Source organism: Amyelois transitella, chromosome 11 (genome assembly GCF_032362555.1).
Source record: "Amyelois transitella isolate CPQ chromosome 11, ilAmyTran1.1, whole genome shotgun sequence".
Taxonomy (NCBI): domain Eukaryota; kingdom Metazoa; phylum Arthropoda; class Insecta; order Lepidoptera; family Pyralidae; genus Amyelois; species Amyelois transitella.
Window position 1 is genome coordinate 10,683,628 of NC_083514.1, and position 20,391 is coordinate 10,704,018.

Here is a 20,391-nt window from a genome sequence, read left to right on the forward strand (position 1 = left end):
CGATTGATTAGAACCTGTAAACTACCCTTTTTTATTCAGACACCTTAACCGTTCGGCCGACGATGTCATTAAAAATAGAATAACGACTACAAAAATTTGTAACTAAAAAAATACATTTTTATTTTTAAATGAATTCAATATCTTTTAATGAACATATAATTCATTTCCATTAAAAAAATTAGAATTATTATTATTTATTTTTAAACAATACATATAATCATGAGTTCCTTAAATTAGATATAACTGTTCAACTTGATAAATCTCCTTCTAACAAACCATCAATTTACCTACATATAAAATGTTATATAGTTGTTTGTCCATTCACTAACCTTTCACCCGAGGCGTTGCCTTTCATTTCACATATATACATATCAAAATTTTACTAATTTCATCTAATATATTGTATTTTACTAATAAGTAAGCATTTGCCAATACTTATTGTGCCGGGAACCACACGGCACCAATTGAAAAAATAAAGATCACTGCATCTCGTAAGCAACGAATTAAATGCCACCTACCAAAAGCGCCAAATTTAGCGCTACTTAGACTAGAATACAGGTTTTTCGCACATCCCGCGAGAACTATAGTCTTTACCGGCATATAACGTACCCTATGTTCTTCTCCAAACTCTTAATTATACATACGTACGAGTATACTACTTCCTACTACGATTAGGATTTTTTTAAATGTTTCTTAGAGTACTCTGTTTGTCTGTCCATGTAACCAGAGGCAAAACAAGTAATATTTTACAAGAAAGCCATGCTTGCCCATTGAAATTGAGCCATTGGGGATAGGGTTGCCCCATAAAAAAAAAATAAAAGATGATAACGATTCATATAATAAATATAGTATAGGTTAGGTAATCGAGCGCCGTGTGGTTCCCGGCACCGATTGAAAAAAGGACCACTCCGTCTCTTCCCCATGGATGGCGTAAAAGGCGACTAAGGGATTGGCTAATAAAATTAGGATTCTTCATTTAGGCGACGGGCTAGCAAACAGTCGCTATATGAATCTCAATTCTATCATAAAATCAAACAGCTGAACGTAGTATTTAAAGACTGCTGGCTCTGTCTACCCTGCAAGGGATATAAACGTGAGCATATGTATATATGTAAACGAGTGATTGAAGTAACCAATTTCAGAAAACTGTACAGATTTCGTCTTCGCCTTCCTACTCTACGGTTCCCACTTCAGCTATCCTTTTATATTTGCTTAGTTAACCCTGCTTTCATTCATCCTCTCCTCATGTTAAAAACCTGACTCGAATCGAACTGTTCGGGTTAAAAAACTGACTCACCCAATCCAGGGTCCATGGTCAAAGGCAAACCCCTGGCTCCTCTCCAGAATGGCGAGGATACAACCGGGACTAAAAGCCAGGAGGAAAAAAAAGACCCTACTTTTAACGACCAAGCCCAGGTAACAATATTCCTAGACCAAAGTCAAAGATTTGATCTAGATTTTGATTATTACAATTTTTTTAATGACCGCCAACCCTACACATGACCCATGCAGGTCACATATTGTCTCCTGACTTCGCTCACGAATCGAACCCATGAATAAGTCATTAAAAGTTATCGCTGAACCGGCGACCCCTGTCTTCATACGAGCTATCGAAAGGCATCTAATTGTTTATTGTGGGCCATGAGAAACTGGGTCCAGGCTTGCCCTTTTGCCCAAAAGACGTCTGTTGATAATTTACGTAACATACATACTTATGGTCACGTCTATGTCCCTAGCGGGGTAGACAGAGCCACCAGTTTTGAAAAGACTGATAGGCCACGCTCAGCTGTTTGGCTTAGTTGCTCCATCTCTCTCCCATTGATATCGGTAAAGGCGACTAAGGGATAGGCTTACATACTTGGGATTCTTTTTTAGGCGACGTGCTTGCAACCTGTCACTATTTGAATCTCAATTCCATCATAAAGCTGTACAGCTGAACGTGGCCTTTCAGTCTTTTAAAGACTGTAGGCTCTGTTTACCTCGCAAGGGATATTGACGTAATTATAAGTGTGTATTTATATTTTTTTATTCCATTTTAATCGTAATTTTTTTAGGAAACTGATGCATATTTGTACGTACAATTTACCAAAAATCTCAATATTTACACACCCCAAATTTAACACTCCAAAGCTCTTATGGCTAAATTAATATATCATTATCTATACTAATATTATGAAGCTAAAGAGTTTGTTTGTTTGAACGCACTAATCTCAGGAACTACTGGTTCGAATTGAACAATTATTTTTGTGATAGACCATTTATCGAGGAAGGCTTTAGGCTAACATTACGCTGCAACTTTTAGGAGCGAAGAAAATTATTCATCATTGAGGGCTTCAATGATGCCCAAAATAACTATTCCACGCGGACGAAGTCGCGGGCACAGCTAGTTATTCATACTCTTAATAATGAAAAGTCATAAATATTTATATGAAATCAGCGCTTTGATTGTGGCAATCAGTAAGTCAATCAATTTTGTGTTATAAATAACTGAATTTTGGCTTGACTCACTCACTCACCTGATAATTACGTCATCACGTTCACATTGGTCTTAACTTTTTCTCGAAACAGATATAGCAAATGCATTTCTGTGTCATATATACCTATATATGTACGAGTATGTATATATTGGCCAAACAGCTGAACGTGGCCAATCAGTCTTTTTAAGACTGTTGGCTCTGTCTAGCCCACAAGGGATGAAGACGTCACTATATGTATGTATATATGTATTCCTGTCACTATCATCTGCTTTCATACTACAGAATTCACTAATCTCAAATATTATTTACAAATTAAAAACAAATTGTAAAAAAATCCAAAAAAGTAATGGGACTCCAAAACCGTGTTACAACGTGGACAGACTCCAATCGCCACATATCACTTCAACAAACAAACATTCACACTTTCTTTACGTATTATAACGGGTAGTCCATCAATGCGGTCTATCAACACATAACTCAGCTGTATGTTTGTCTTTTACCTCGTGGTGCACGAATATAGAGGATTGCGCAATTTTTTATTTAATTTTTTTTTGCACTTAGATAATGAGGCGCGTTATTAACTTGTTGAGAAAGTACTATTTGTTTATTTATTGTTTTCTTGGTTTATAACTAGTTTTAGCCAGCGACTCCAACCGCTTGAAAACACTTTGTCTTTTCTCCTTACTCTGACACTTTGAAATATATAACATTTCATGAAATTCGGTTCAATGGTTTTGTCGTGAAAGACAAACAAACAATCACACTTTCCAATGCATTATATTGGTGCTTCATGTCACTTTCTTTCTCTTTTCTTGCATTAAATAAATGTACTCCTTTTCCCTTAGTCGCCTTTTACAACATCCATTAGAACTAGATTAAATTGAATATTGATAAAGTTATTATTTTCTTAAATGACGCTTAACACACGGTACAAATAATAATCTTCTCCTTGGCATGTCTATATCTTCCAATGCTAATTAAATTTAATGATTAACCTTGTATTTACATACATACATATAATTACATCTATATCTCTTGCGGGGTAGACAGAGCATACAGTCTTGTAAAGACTGATAGGCCACGTTCAGCTATTTGGCTTTAAGATAGGTTTGAGATTCAAATAGTGACAGGTTGCTAGCCCATCGCCTAAAAGAAGAATCTCAAGTTTATAAGCCTACCCCTTAGTCGCCTTTTACGACATCCATGGGAAAGAGATGGAGTGGTCCTATTCTTTTTTGTATTGGTGCCGGGTACCACACGGCACTTGTATTTACATAATAATATATTGTAGCAAATGTTAATGAATCAGCTCCAGATGAAGCCAGGTCACAGAACTAGAGACAGGTCGGTCCAGAACACGGTATTTACCTGATGACCACTAAACAGCAAGAGTTAGAGCCTTACCCCGGGACCTCAGCGGGATGCCCAACAGATATCATCTCGGTATATCGCACCCACTCGTCTATTGATCTCGTATTTTTATATTTATTCATTCATATTTATATAAGGTGCCGTGTGGTTCCCGGGACCAATTAAAAAAGAATAGGACCACTCCATCTCTTTCCCATGGATGTCGTAAAAGGCGACTAAGGGATAGGCTTACAAAATTGGGATTCTTTTTTTTAGGCGATGGGCTAGCAACCTGTCACTATTTGAATCTCAATTCTATCATAAAGCCAAATAGCTGAACGTGGCCATTCAGTCTTTTCAAGACTGTTGGCTCTGTCTACCCCGCAAGGGATATAGACGTGACAATATGTATGTGTATGTATGTTGTATTTATATAATCACGTGTATATCCCTTACGGGGTAGGCAGAGCGAGCAGTCTTGAAAGACTAATAATAGGCCACGTTCAACTTTTATTTCTTTATTTAGGTATACATATAGACAGATTACAAAATTGCATTATTATAATTAGGAAGTGAATAATGTAGTGAAGAAATCAGACGTCCAAATTTAGTGAACACAGCATGATCTTGTTAAATTAGTCATTAACAGATTGAATGAGTCAGTTAATTCCAAGCTTATAAGCCTATACCTTAGTCTCCTTTTACGATGCCAAAGGTGTGCCGAATCCTAGTCATCATCGACAACATGTCGCTGAATTGGATAAAACCTAACGTTAAGACAAACTAATATTAGTAACTATTATCCAAAATTCACAATGTTTAAAATTTTCTTACAAGCAAATAATAATCCTCGTAAATAAAAGACAAGTGGGTGCGGCACCTATACGGCCGCGTTTATTTCCCGATTTAAAAACCTCGTCTTGCACAGAACCCCAACTATTGGTCAACATTGTTGTAAATTACAGTCGAACAGTGTTAATTATAGTAAATATCTTAGGATCTTTACACACTTTATGATTTTCAGGTTTAACGACTGTTATATTTCGCTATTTATCAAGAACTTAATTGACTATGTTATCGGTTGTCGTTATGAAGTGGAAGCACATGTTCTAACAATATAGTAACAATTAGTTAAGTTGTATCTTAGATCAAATTTACAGGTTATATGATGTTTATATAGGTTATATGATGATTTATTTAAAAGTTTTTTAATATTAGTAATTTTATATATATATATTATTTTATGCCTGTCGTGGGCCGGTTGGAAGTTTTTTTTTAATAAGCAATGCCCCTGTACCAAGTTTTCCTTGCTTCTAAGTTATTGTTCTATGTTATCTTGTTGTAAAAGAAATACCTAAGTAATCGTGCCGTGTGGTTCCCGGCACCATTAGAAAAATAATAGGTCCACTCCATCGCTTTCCCATGGGTGTCGTAAAAGGCGACTAAGGGATATGCTTATAAACTTGGTATTTTTCTTTCAGGCGACAGGCTAGCAACTTGTCACTATTTGAATCTCAATTCTATCATTAAGCCAAACAGCTGAACGTGGCCTATCAGTCGTTTTAAAACTGTTGACTCTCTTTACCTCGCAAGGGATATAGACGTGATATTATTAATGTATGCATGTATCTCATAAATTGACCTTTTGACTAACATATACTGGACACAAAACTCACCAAATTCTCGAAGTTCAACCATAATCGAGAACCGTCAGTAGTACCCCTCATACACGATCTTTAACGAGTACGAACCTAACTAACCTAATTCTTTATTGTAACACTTACAATTTGTAAAGTACAATAGGCGGACTTAATGCTAATAGCATTATCTAACAGTCTACCATTGGGTTGAACAGATAACTTTTGTGTGGTTGGTTGGTATCGCCTAAAAGAAGAAACCCAAACCATTATGATCCAGCTGAACTATAGGAATTTTATTTAAACTTTATGCACATAAATATTACAACAGGTGGGCATAATGCCATAACTTTCCTTACCAGTCGAACCTTCGGATCAACTGATATGTACGGGTGGTGCGATAACTGTACATACATACATATATTATGTGCCGTGAGGTTCCAAGCACCAATACAAAAAAGAATTGGACCACTCCATCGCTTTCCCATGGATGTCGTAAAAGGCGACTGAGGGATAGGCTTACAAACTTGGGATTCTTTTTTAGGCGATGGGTTATCAACCGGTCACTATTTGAATCTCAATTCTATCATTAAGCCAAATAGCTGAACGTGGACATACAGTATTTTCAAGACTGTATGTACTTACATACATATGGCCACCAGTCTTTTCAAGACTGATAGGCCACGCTCAGCTGTTTGGCTTAGTGATAGAATTGAGATTCAAATAGTGACAGGTTGTTAGCCCATCGCCTAAAAAAGGAATCCCAAGTTTATAAGCCTATCCCTGTGATAATAATAATAATATTTTGAGGCAGATGTCCGTGTCTCACTCCATAGCCCAGTAATCCAGTTCACTAGCATCCCATCCACATGACCCTGACCAAGTAAATCCCTCCCTGGAAATAGTTTAGCAGCTGTGGAGGGCGGTGCGTTGGTGTATCCCAATGCTTCATCAAACGACAGATCTCCACAGCTGCAGCTATCTCACTTTAGAACAAAAGGTACTAAAGGCCTTTAAGTATTTATTATAAAATATGGTATCGTCGAGTTAGCATCTCGTAACACAAGTCTCGAACTTACTTCGGGGCTAACTCAATCTGTGTAATTTGTCCCGTATATATTTATATGTATTTATTTGGAATAAATAAATAAATAATTTCAACTTCTCGGCCCGATGTTAGCAACTAACGGTTTAGCATAATAATTGGCAATCACGCAACGATGGTAGGTTGGTAAAATTTGCGATTTCTGAAGCAATTACAAGTAATTATACCCTGATCTTTACAATTCTGACAATATTTGTAAATATATTTATAAGCTCTCTATAGGTATATAAGCTTCTAATATTCTTAATAATTCTATAATTGTATATATACAAATATACTAAAAGCTTTCCCTTTTTTTCTATCACTCTCACTATTTGTTACGTGAATTACATTCTAACTGGTATGCTTTATATTCAGATCATATAAAAAACTATAATAGAGCTAATATGACTGAACACACATACATATAATCATGTCTATATCCCTTACGGGGTAAACAAAGCCAACAACCTTACAACGACTAAAAGGCCGCGTTTAGCTGTATGGGTTACTGATGGAATTGAAATTCAAATAGTGACAGATTACTAACATATCGCCAAAAGAAACCAAAGATTATTAGCCTATCCCTTAGTCGCCATTTACGACATCTACGGAAAAGAGATAGAGTCATAAGTAAAGATCGGAATAGATAAATTGAATTGGGGTCAATGAACTTCTGGAATTTTTACAAGTGAGATGAAGAATATATTAGTGGTAGCTGTTTTCCCCCGACTTCGTTCACGTAAGTAAATTGTAGTCCTATTTTACCCGCGGACAATGTAGTTTACTGTAAGTGTAAGTACTGAAATGGAATCCCGGAAAAGAGGCTTATCCATGTTATGCTTTCTATGGTAAGTCATGATGCAAGTACATAAAATCAATCTACCTATTCCGATCTCTGGTCATAAGTCATAGAGTATGGTCCTATTCTAAAGTAGCCGATACTACACGGCATCATACGACTGAATATAAAGAAACTAAGCACAATGGATATTTGCACCTACTAAATTTGAAGTATATAACGAGATACGGTGAATTTAAGTTTAAATAAGTATATATTTTTTACCTAATAGTTACGTTACTTTGCATAAAGAGAGAAACGAAGCGAAAGAAGTATGCAGAGATCGTGGCAAGTGAAAAGATGTAGTCTCTGCCTACCTCTCAAGGAAAAACGTGTGATTTTATGTATGTATGCATGTAATACTCGTAGTTAATTATCTATTAAAACAAAATTTGCAACAGGCCACATGTGCTTAAATTCATCAACAGCTCATCCATATTTTTGTTTTATATATTCACGACTTAATAGTCCTACACAATTTTAACTCGTATGCAATATTAATAAAGCCGATAAATAGCTTTTGCGCGATCAGTTTCACGCATAAACTATGAAACAAAGTTTTAAACAAAATACTGAATGTACAGAAATATACCTCATAGTGCTTGTTGTTGCCCGCAGCTGCGCCCGCGCGTATTTATCACCACCTACAAAAGAAGGTTTTTTTGCCGTGTGGTTCCCGGTACCAATACAAAAAAGAATAGGACCACTTCATCTCTTTCCCATGGATGTCGTTAAAGGCGAATAAGGGATAGGTTTACAAACTTGGGCTTCTTTTTTAGGCGATGGGTTAGCAACCTGTCAGTATTTGAATCACAATTCTATTATTTACCTTAAAAGCTGAACGTGGCCGTTCAGTCTTTTCAAGACTGTTGGCTCTGTCTACCCCGCAAGGGATATAGACGTAACCATATGTTAATGTTTATGTGCAATGGCGGACTTATACCAATTGAGATTTCTTCCAGTCAAAAAAATGTCATTTTATGTAAAGTCTTGTTAACATTTTTAACCGACTGCAAAAAAGGAAGAGGTTCTCAATTTAATTGCATTTTTTTTTAATCTGACGCTGTAGGCTCGTCCCTAAAATAAAGTCCATTACAATTTTTTTCTGTATCGCCCGTGACATTGTCAAAAATACTCTATATATGTGCCTAACTTAGAAAAAAGTAATTGGTAAATGACAACTTCATTATTTCAATTATTATCGGTTCGAACATCGACTCGCTTACAGACCAATCATATTCTTCTATTCTCTCGATAATTTATAACCGCGGCCATCATCCGCCAATTAGTTGTAATATCGTGCTTGTAAAACAAATGACGACCATTTCTCAAGGAAACAAGATCAGGCGTTGCAACACGCGCAGTCGCACACATTATATATGTACGTACGTGAACTATAACCCTAACAATTATTAATGCCTGCATTTGTAAGTTAATTTTATTGAAATGAGACCGACTCTCAAACTTGCGCAACTATTCTGAGAAAATATTACACCTCTTTTAATCGCCATAGAGTGAGTTATGAATAGGTGCCGACCTCAACTCAACACCGCATTTCTCATTACACATACGAATTTATAATATACTCATATATATTTATTATGTGTTCATTTATTTTTTATAGGCAACCGATATTAAAAGAAAAATCGGCGCGCAATTTGTATCAAATCATCATTATACTAATTGCTTTGAAGATTTCATTAGAATTACATTTATTTTGTTAATTTTTAATTTGATAATATTTTCTTAGGTTTTATTTTGATGTTGCTTTCACATTGAAAAGTAAATGAACGATCGAATATGTTTAATTTTTGATTTATTTTCAATGCATGAGTGGCATAAAATGTGCGCAGGCATTATTTGAGCTGCCCCCAAGCTCAAATTATACCACCTCATTTTGTTAACTATCCTGATGATTCAGATCAAACTTACTAAATTTATAATATTAATAGACCGACAAAATAATGAACACCCAAATTAGTCATAACAATAGTGATCACATGTCACAATGTTCATTCCCGTACTCCTCCGAAACGTCTTGACCGATTTTCATAAAATTTTGTGAGCACATTGAGTAGGTCTGAGAATCGGCCAACATCTATTTTTCATACCCCTTAGTGATAAGGGTTGTCCGCCCTTAACATTTTTTTAACTAGAAATTTTTATAAATATACTGTACATAGTTAGTAAGAACTCGCATCATCTTTCTTTTTTTAAATTTAATCTTTCTTTTTCCGAGATCAGCCTAAACAAACGACAAAGTATTCCAATAAACCGTTACTCAGACTAATTTGTTTTAATATTTACCGATAACAATTATTAGTCGTTCTGCCATTCACTCGAATCGAAGCAACTCGTGATTCGGCTTGAATAGATGTGCGAAATATATGCCGTGACTAAACGTTCGTATCAGTCAATCGATTTAACATGACTCGATTCTGACGTGCATCACTCATACTGGGAATCGTAAAAATCGTAGTTACGCTCTAGGTCGGGCGATGATCGATTGACTGAGTTTGAATTAAGAATAGTTCAATTTGAAAGCTGATATTGATATTAGTCGAGTTTACTCGGCAATTGTCTTTGATAATTCTGGTCGCATAAAATAATGAAAATGAAATATACCTAAATCCCATTGGGGATAAGTCCGCCATTGTACATATTCTTTTAAATCCAATAACTGTTTTGTAATTTGTTATATTTATTTTTATGTGCAATAAAGAGTTTACAAACAAACAAACAAATATTTTTTTTTTCAAAATAGGTGACTAAATGACATTAAACGCCACTTATATGATAATAAAGTTAATGAAAATTACTTATCTTATTCTTATTAAAAGGAAACGTAAGATATTTATTTCGTTATAATTGTACACCTGAACATGAAGAATAATAAGAAAAAATATGTTTCAGAGTTTCATTTGTTTCATTAAGAAAGGAACTTGGAAACTACGAACGATTTGCTCAACTTCATTTTGATTCTATCATCAAGCCAAAAAGCTGAACTTGGCCTTACATTCTTTTCAAAACTGTTTGCTAGCTCTGTCTACCCCGCGAGGGATATAGACGTGACTATCATATCAATACAAAAGACAGCTCGCCCAATGTAATTGCTTGTCAAAACATTTGTCTGATGGCTCAATCGATTCCCATATTGCCTCATGAATAAAAGAAGTATTAAAAAGAGTGTGATAAACATTGCTCTCTAATCGTATGTATGTATGTTTGTGCGTTGATCAATACTAAACCGATATATTGCACACAACTTGATGTACGAACAGTGTTTGAATTTTTGACAGCTATTAATTGAAACAAATTACTCTTTCCGCACTGAAAATAAATATCTGAAAATCTAGCAATTGTATTAAGCATATGTTAATATTGAATCAATACATATTTAAATTAAGTTGCTTATGTTAAACAGACTTGATATGATATAATTGAGTACATAAATATAAATAAATAAATATATACGGGACAAATTACACTGATTGAGTTAGCCTCGAAGTAAGTTCTAAACTTGTGTTACGAGATACTAACTCAACGATACTATATTTTATAATAAATACTTATATAGATAAACATCCAAGACCCAGGACAATCAGAAAAAGTTCTTTTCTCATCATGCCCTGACCGGGATTCGAACCCGGGACCTCCGGTGTCACAGACAAGCGTAGTACCGCTGAGCCACAGAGGCCGTCAAAGTACATACATACATACATATGGTCACGTCTATATCCCTTGCGGGGTAGACAGAGCCAACAGGCTTGAAAAGACTGATCGGCCACGTTCAGCTTTTTGGCTTAATGATAGAATTGTGATTCAAATAGTGAAAGTTTGCACGCCCATCGCCTAAAAAAGAATCCCAAGTTCGTAAGACTTTCCCTTAGTCGCCTTTTACGACATCCATGGGAAAGAGATGGAGTGGTCCTATTCTTTTTTGTATTGGTATCGGGAACCACACGGTATAATTGAGTAGATAAAACAAACTATACTATAACTGTGCTCGTGTGTGTGTGTGGATATAGACGTGATTATATGTATGTATGTATTAAACGCAACTTGGTCAGACGCTCCAAACAACCCCGGGACCTTATGATTCAAAGGCGAGAATTTGACAACTGAGCCACATGGGCCGTCGGAGGTGGAACCAAAGAATGAAGGATGTACCTTACATACATATAACCACGTCTATATCCCTTGCTGGGTAGACAGAGCAAACAGTCTTGAAAAGACTAATAAGCCACGTTCAGTTTTTTGGCTTTAAGATAGAATTGAGATTCAAATAGTGACAGGTTGCTAGCCCATCGCCTAAAAGCAGATTGCCAAGTTTATAAGCCTATACCTTCGTCGCCTTTTACGACATCCATGGGAGAGATGGAGTGGTCCTATTCTTTTTTCTATTGGTGCCGGGAACCACACGGCGCAGAATGAAGGATGTATTTGACAAATTCATTTGATAAGAAAAAGATCGGCTGTCAAGCGTCAAATTTATTGTGCATCGTGATAATGTCATTGACCCCAATCGCAATTTTCCCGATACGATGGCTAACCTAACCGTAGCATTGAGTGTCCATTACTTCTAGAGTATTGTGGAGTGCGCAATGCAAGAAACTTAGAAGAAGAAAAAGAAAAAACAAATATCAGTTAAGGTATAGCTATAGAGTACCCCAAAACGGCCAACCTTGCATGAAGGGAGTTATGAATGTGGATGAAGCGAAGGAAGTATGCAGAGATCGTGGCAAGTGGAAAGATGTAGTCTCTGCCTACCCCTCCGGGAAAGAGGCGTGATTTTATGTATGTATGTATAGCTATAATATTTTATATATATAGTATCGTTGAGTTAGTATCATGTAACACAAGTCTCCAACTTACTACGAGTACGAGGCTAACTCAATCTGTGTAATTTGTCCCATATATATTTATTATATTTATATTTATTTATTCATTATTGTGGGACACTTCAACATCACATAATAATTGTCATATATTTTGCTACATTACATAAAGCATATTTAATTTAATTATTGTATTGTTATCTTTTACCTATGTCAAATTAATTATCTTCAACATACACGTATGTTACCTCAATATAAACTTTGCAAATGCGCGCTCTCTTAGAACTTTCGGTAACTCTAAAAACCGTGGTGATTTCCCTTTGACATTTGCCTGTTAAGGTGTAATATAGAACACGGCGTCTGACCCTGGGACCATGGGATCTCAGACGAGCAACGTCGGCGACAAACAGACTACGTTTTGGATTAGTGAATCGTGAGAAATTGTCGTGTTAGTTCAGTCTTCGATATCGATACATTTCGATCGGGATATTTCGATAAATTTTCATTTTAAATCAAGAAATTTATTTCTTAAGGAATTGGTGAATAATTCATACACACAAATAGTCACGTCTATATCCTTTGCGGGGAAGACAGAGCCAGCACGCTAGAAAAGACTGATAGGTCACTTTCAGCTGTTTGGCTTAATGATAGAATTGAGATTCAAATAGTGACAGTTGCTAGCCCATCGCCTAAAAGAATCCCAAATTTAAAAGCCTATCCCTTAGTCGCCTTTTACGACATCCATGGGGAAAAGTTGGAGTGGTCCTATTCTTTTTTTATTGGTGCCGGGAACCACACGGTAACTCCTTTTAAAAGAGGGTACTAACTAGCCTTCGCTAGCCCAAGCGTTTTATCGCGCGAAAATATATCACTGTTTCGCTTTTTATTATGACGTAAAACGGGACAGCGATAGTTTTTCGCGAGATGGAAACGGCGTCGCGCGTGCAATATAACAGGAACAGGAGAAGCTGGTGAATCATAGTTAAGAACGATGATCTTGGTGATATCATTTCAAAACAGAGACATTTCAATAGTAACTTATTAATATTCCGACCTTTGACCTGCCAACGTGGCAGTTGACAAAGCTGATAGCGCCATCTTGCGGACGAACGCCGCGAGCCACGCGTCTTGAGAAAGATGTGTCCTTTGATGTCAGGGCTGCCTTATTTATCAAAAATATTAAAGCCTGCTGTAAATCCTTATTGAACACTTATTTTCTAACTTTTTTGATTTGTGCCGTGCGGTTCCCGGCACCAATATTAAAAAGTTCAGCTTTTCATCAGATCAACAGTTCAGCTGTTTGGCTTGATGATAGAATAGTGACAGGTTGCTAGCCCATCGCCTAAAAGAAGAATCCCAAGTTTATAAGCCTATCCCTTAGTCACCTTATACGTCATGGGAACGCCATGGAGTGATCCTATCCTTTTTTTATTGGTGCCGGGAACCACACGGCACGGTTAAACTATACACATTTTGTAAACCAAGACTCGTATAAATCTGTCATCAAGGTAGTTAACAAAACCCCATCTATAGCTCGCCTCAGGCGAGAGAAACTATTTAAATAAATAAAACCTAATGATATTTATGTATATGACAAATCATGTTACAATAACTTTAGTTAATGATAATTTTGATGAAGTATTTTTAAGAAATCTCTCATGGTTTAATTATGGTAATTTTTGGACTCATATTGGATCATGGTTACACATTAAATTTCCTGAATGTGCATGAATAGAATGGAATAGATTTATTTTCAAAATTGGATACAAGGTATCACATTTTGACGTCACATCACTAAAATCTAATTATAACTACTACCGCTTCTTAGGCGCATGTGTAGAAGAATGGGCGGAACAAACTACACTGCAGCATGTTAGCATCGGTCAGCAAACCTAATCAAATCAAGACATTAGCAAGGACCATGCCGTTGAGCCACTGTTTAAATTATTTCAAATTGTATTTTCATCTGAATTCTATAATTTTTCCTTTAAATAATAGATTTTCAGTATTTTCGAGAGTGTTGGATGATTGGCTTTGTCTACTCCGTAAAGAATAAATACGTAATATATGTACAAGCTGGGTATGGGTCGTTGAGTGTTGTTTAAAGTTCAGCGCAGGCGCAGCCCTGATAGTTCGCGTCCAATCGAGAGCCGCGTTTGACGGATGGTTCGCATTATTATGTCGCAGCGATCATCGGGTAATGAGATGGCGCACAGAGTACTCAGTATATAGAGTAGACATTATTTTTATTTTTTTAAATTTTGTAGGTATTGTGTCTGTTTGCTGAGAAAAGCTTTAACTGTTTTTTCCGTCTAGTCGAATGCCAATATACTCGTAAACTCAATTAACTATCTCAATCAAGTTAAAAAAAAAGATTTGAAATAATCAATATTTTTTCCCAATTTTGAACCAAATCATACAAGATTAAAAAATGTATAGACTGTGGACCAAATATCGGGTCGGGTTTATTTGATTTAACATCAAAAGGAAAGAAAGAATAAGCTTGACGTAAATTGTAAAAAACTAAAAATAAAAATGGATGGAAATAAAAAAAAATGTTGGTGATTTCATCCATTGAATTTTATAAAAGTAGATAATGTTATCATGTCATATCGACATTTAAATAAAATTACTTAGCAGTAGACATTTTTTAAATTAATTTTTAGATACAATTCTCCAGCCAGCTCTGTATTTCTTGCTTATCTGTGCAGCAATCCTTCAGAAAAACGTTATTTGTCCTGCTATCGTCTGTAGCCCAATAGTGGGCAGTTATTTATTAAAACGACCTATTTACGGGCATTATGCATAGGTCAGATGTTGACACAACCTGGTCCCTTAAGGGTTGGAATGATTTGCGATTTATTACGACGTTGATATATCAATTTAAATTATGATTGGCTGGTTGCGCCCGCGGCGGAGACGGCCGCACGATTTGAAGGAATGGATTATCTTTTTCCCCTAGCGGGGTAGACAGAGCCAATAGTCTTGAAAAGACTGATAGGCCACGTTCGGCTGCTTGGCTGAACGATAGAATTGAAATTCAAATACCTAGTGACAGGTTGCTAGCCCATCACCTAAAGGAATCAAAATTATATAATAAACCTATCCCTTAGTCGCCTTTTACGATATCTATGGGAAAGAGATGGAGTGGGCCTATTCTTTTTTTTTATTGGTGCCTACTTATATCTTTTTCTAATTTCAATATCGTTTTTTTTTCAAAACTAGAAAATTCACCATACCTACATTGAAAGGATTTTGATAAAATTTAGCACAGTTTTTATATATTCCATGGGGAATTTAGGAAAATTATTATCAGAAAGAAAATATCTCTTGGCATGTGTAAATCCCTTTTTGTACGTTTTGAACGTACCTACGTTTTACGAAGAAAATGCTGCAGTAGCAGCACTGACACTTTGGAAGCAGCAGTAAACTTATTTTTAAGTAATTTATTAGACGTTAACCAGTGTTTTAATTAGGCTTAGTCCAGATTGCGTCCTCTCTTCTCTCTAAAAATAAAATAAATATATAAATATATACGGGACAAATTACACTGATTGAGTTAGCCTCGAAGTAATTTCGAGACTTGTGTTACGAGATGCTAACTTAACGATACTATATTTTATAATAAATACTTATATAGATAAACATCCAAGACCCAGGCCAATCAGAGAAAGTTCTTTTCTCATCATGCCCTGGCCGGGATTCGAACCCGGAACCTCCGGTGTCACAGGCAAGCGTACTACCGCTGCGCCACAGAGGCCGTCAAAAAAAAAGGATTGGTAAGTCTAGTTATCAATTCCAAGTAATAATATTACATACATACATGCATACATAAATATGGTCACGTCTATATCCCTTGCGGGGTAGTCAGAGCCAACAGGCTTGAAAAGACTGAACGGCCACGTTCAGCTTATTGGCTTAATGATAGAATTGAGATTCAAATAGTGATAAGTTGTTAGCCCATCGCCAAGTTTGTAAAAGAAGAATTCCATGTTTATAAGCCTATCCCTTAGTCGTTTTTTACGACATCTATGGGAAAGAGATGGAGTGGTCCTATTCCCTTTTTGTATTGGTGCCGGGAACCACACGGTTATAATATTAATTAAAAACAATAGCAGAACATCGAGAAACCAGAGCAGAGGAAGCGACTAAATCGTGTCTAGTACTGTTTTAGCCGAACGACAATTACTTTTAGCTCGTGACCGAAAATGTCGTAAATAGCAGCGGCCGGGCGGGCCGATGACAATTATCGACAATTACGATTTAGCGGACAAACACACAGAAAGTAAAAAAGTAAAGACGGAGCGTTGTAACTCCATCGATTCTACCGAATTTTGAGAAAACATACATACATACATATAATCACGTCTATGTCCCTTGCGGGGTAGACAGAGCCAACAGTCTTGAAAAGGCTAAATGGCCACGTTCAGCTATTTTGGCTTAATGATAGAATTGAGATTCAAATAGTGACAGGTTGCTAGCCCATCGCCTAAAAAAGAATCCCAAGTTTGTAAGCCTGTCCCTTAGTCTTACAAACTACAGAGTCTTACAAATTTTGAGAAAAGCTGAAATGAAAATCGCTAGATTCGAGTTTGGTTTTCGTGTGAAACCTTATTTGCAGTTCTTCGATTGAGTACGTAAGAATATTTCTGTTATGAAACTGAGACATGAATGAACATAAACAGATTTGATTGTACTTTCCTAACGATAAGAAAAAAAATAAGTAAACTTATTATTAAACGCTTTTAAACAAGGAAAGTTGCGGAGGGCCGATGGGAGTCGCTTTGTGTAAAAACCTGACTCATCGAATCCAGGATCCATGATATACCTAACCCAGGCTTATTTTTCTAGAGTGATGAGGAGGCAACCGGGACTAAAGCCAGGAGGAAGAAAGGCTTGAATCAAGAAAGTCTTCTTCATACCTTAGTATAAATGTGTAGCAAACTGCACCCAATTTTAACAATTTTTTGGTAACAATGTGTGTAATGTGTGATTATTTAGGTAATACTCGTATGTCTAGTGTATTCTTTAATTTACCGACGTAAAATGTTGAAATTCCCTGCCTACCCCTCCGGGCAAGAGGCGTGGTTTTATGTACGTATATATTTCCAACACAAAATTACAAAAATGTTACCAATAATTAAAAAAAAAATACTGTTCATAAATATTTTGAGAACACAGATGGATAGATAATTTTTTTTTATAATTTTGTACTCGAAACGCCTTAACTTTTTAATTTGTCCAATGCACTATAACATTTTAAAATGACAACCGGATAACTGATCGAGATCAAAATTCGATCTTAACATCACTGAGAGAGCATCAAAAGTTGTGTAAAGTATTCGAAACACGGCTCAGCTAACGTCGCTATAAATTTGTTCAGAACTGTCTAAAATCATATCGCACTGGTAGACTTTACCGTACCTAACTTTAAGGTTCAATATTTCCTGTTAAATCTTTAAGATATTTCGATGTAAAAAGGCTCTAAACGATTGCAAATTGCATCGCTTTCCCGATTCAGTTCACAATAATGATGACATTTTGTGTAAACGATGTTACCGCGATATTTCGATAGGACAAACCACAATTTTGTTATTAGCTAAATGCCAGCAAAAACGTAACTAGAATATTGATCGTCATACGCCCTTCTATAGCCATGTTGATCGGTATCTTTTTAGGATTTACGTGAGAGAATTTTATAGCGCTCATTCCTTTTCAGGGCCGTTGGAAGTGCATAATTGTATCTTTCATCTTGTTTCCGAGTTATTCTAATGACATTCAAGTTAAAATCCATGCTAATTATAGTAAACGTTTACTTACTGGAAATATTCGTACACCTTTTGTTAAATGTTTAGACCTAATTTGGCAGTAAAACTGTTATTTTTAAGCTTACAAGTCTGGCGAAGGGCAATATATCGTATACCAACTAAAATATACTTAAACATAGTGTGCTTTAACCCTCGCGCCGATTGTATAAGTCAATGCAGTGGAGTTTTTTCCGCCGCTTCTTCTATTCATGCGCTCTGGAAGCGGTAGTAGTTATAATTAGATTTTAGTGATATGACGTCACAATGTGATACCTTATACCCAATTTTGAAAATAAATCTATTCTATTCTAATCAATGGAGATGCGAATAAACTTGAGGACTTGAAACTCTACACATCTAGGCGTTAGTATATATTATTATACTTATGTTGATGTCATTAGGCAACAATTTGAATTTTTTTTTAAATATTATATTTATTTCTTAGATGGACGGGGTCAACAGGATTTAACTACCTAACAATTGATATTATTAGTGCATTAAAAGCCGCGGTATATCATGCAGTTTACCGCCTATTATTGTCATTCTAGACAGTGATTCTCAATCTGATAGGAGTTTCAGTGATTGAGGGTATTCGACAAAAAGAGTTACAAATGTTAGTTTTGGTGCTAACCATTGATGTAATGATGTGATGATGACACTCAGTGTATAGTAGTAATAATTAATAAAATAATGTTTTCAATATTTACCAAACAATATCAAAAACTATTCTACATAGACTGTAATGTATGAAAGAAAGATGTTGGTCGATTCTCATACCTACTCAATATGCTCACATAATTTCATGAGAATCAGTCAAGCCGTTTCGGAGGAGTACGGGAACGAACATTGTGACACGAGAATTTTATATATAGGATTGATTATTTCATAAATAATATATTGATTATACTATTATATAATCGACACAAAACTTGCACATTAGTTATTTACAGACTTTGAGACTAACACTTACATATAAATGCAAAATATAAAATGTTTCCAAGGCACAGACAACAAAAATTTGGATTTCACTCCTCTGGTGGTCCTTATCCAAGTTTGAGGACCATTGCCTTCGAAAGATCCACTACAGTTAAACTTACCCCGGGCAAAGCCGAGAGCGGCGAGTTATGGTTTTGTTATGGACGTCATAAAACGTCAATCGATTTCATTGCTTAATGAGCTAACTACTTATTTGGTTAAACCACGGTTACCATTAAATAATGATCGACATAAGTCGTTAATGATTCTATAAACCCGATTAAGTACTGTCACTTGGGCCAGAGGTTAGAGAAAGGGTATTCGTAGAAAATGGAGTGGTTTGAGCCGTGTGGTTACCAGGACTTTAGAATAGGGCCACTCTATTCCTTCTCGTGAATTATAAAAGGTGATTAAGGAAATAGAAGCTAGTACCAGTTTTCACCATCTATATGGGTTAGGTCTGCCGATAAAACGGAGATCATACAGGAGTTGGTTCATGTAAAAAACAAATTAACACAATCCAAAGGCACATCAAAGACTCCTCTCCAGAGAGATGAAGTCGTGACCGGGATTACTTCCAGCAGGAAGATGTGATGAGAAATGAAGCCGTGTGGTTCCCGGCACCAATACAAAAAAAGAATAGGACCACTCCATCTCTTTCCCATGGATGTCGTAAAAGGCGACTAAGGGATAGGCTTACAAACTTGGGATTCTTTTTTAGGCGATAGGCTAGCAACCTGTCACTATTTGAATCACAATTCTATCATTAAGCCAAATAGCTGAACGTGGTCATTGAGTCTTTTCAAGACTGTTGGCTCTGTCTGCCCCGCAAGGGATATAGACGTGATTATATGTATGTAGGAAGATGAACGGACATATAAAACGGTGAAACTGCTTAGGTGTCTCCAAAAAAGTCGTGTAAATATTTCTTCAGGATTGAAAACTGAGCGGTTAGCCTTTCTCCTCTTTATTTCGGGTCGTTAATGAGAAATTCTTAAGTTAAAATGATAAAATTTATTCAGTCGCTCGGTGATCACAAATTTATTGTAACATGATTCGAAAGTACGAGATAAAATAAAGGTACGTTACGTGCGCGTTTAATACATGATTTTTTTTATAAATAAGATATTAAAAATAAACATACATATACATATATGTGTAATGCGAGGTAGACAGAGCCAAAAGTCTTAAAAAGACTGATAGGCCACGTTCAGCTGTTTGGCCTAATGATAGAATTGAGATTCTAATAGTGACAAGTTGCTAGCCCATCGCCTCAGAAAAGAATCCCAAGTTTATAGGCCTACCCCTTAGTCGCCTGTAACGACATCCATGGGAACGAGATTAAGTGGTCCTATACTTTTTTATTTGTGCCGGAAACCACA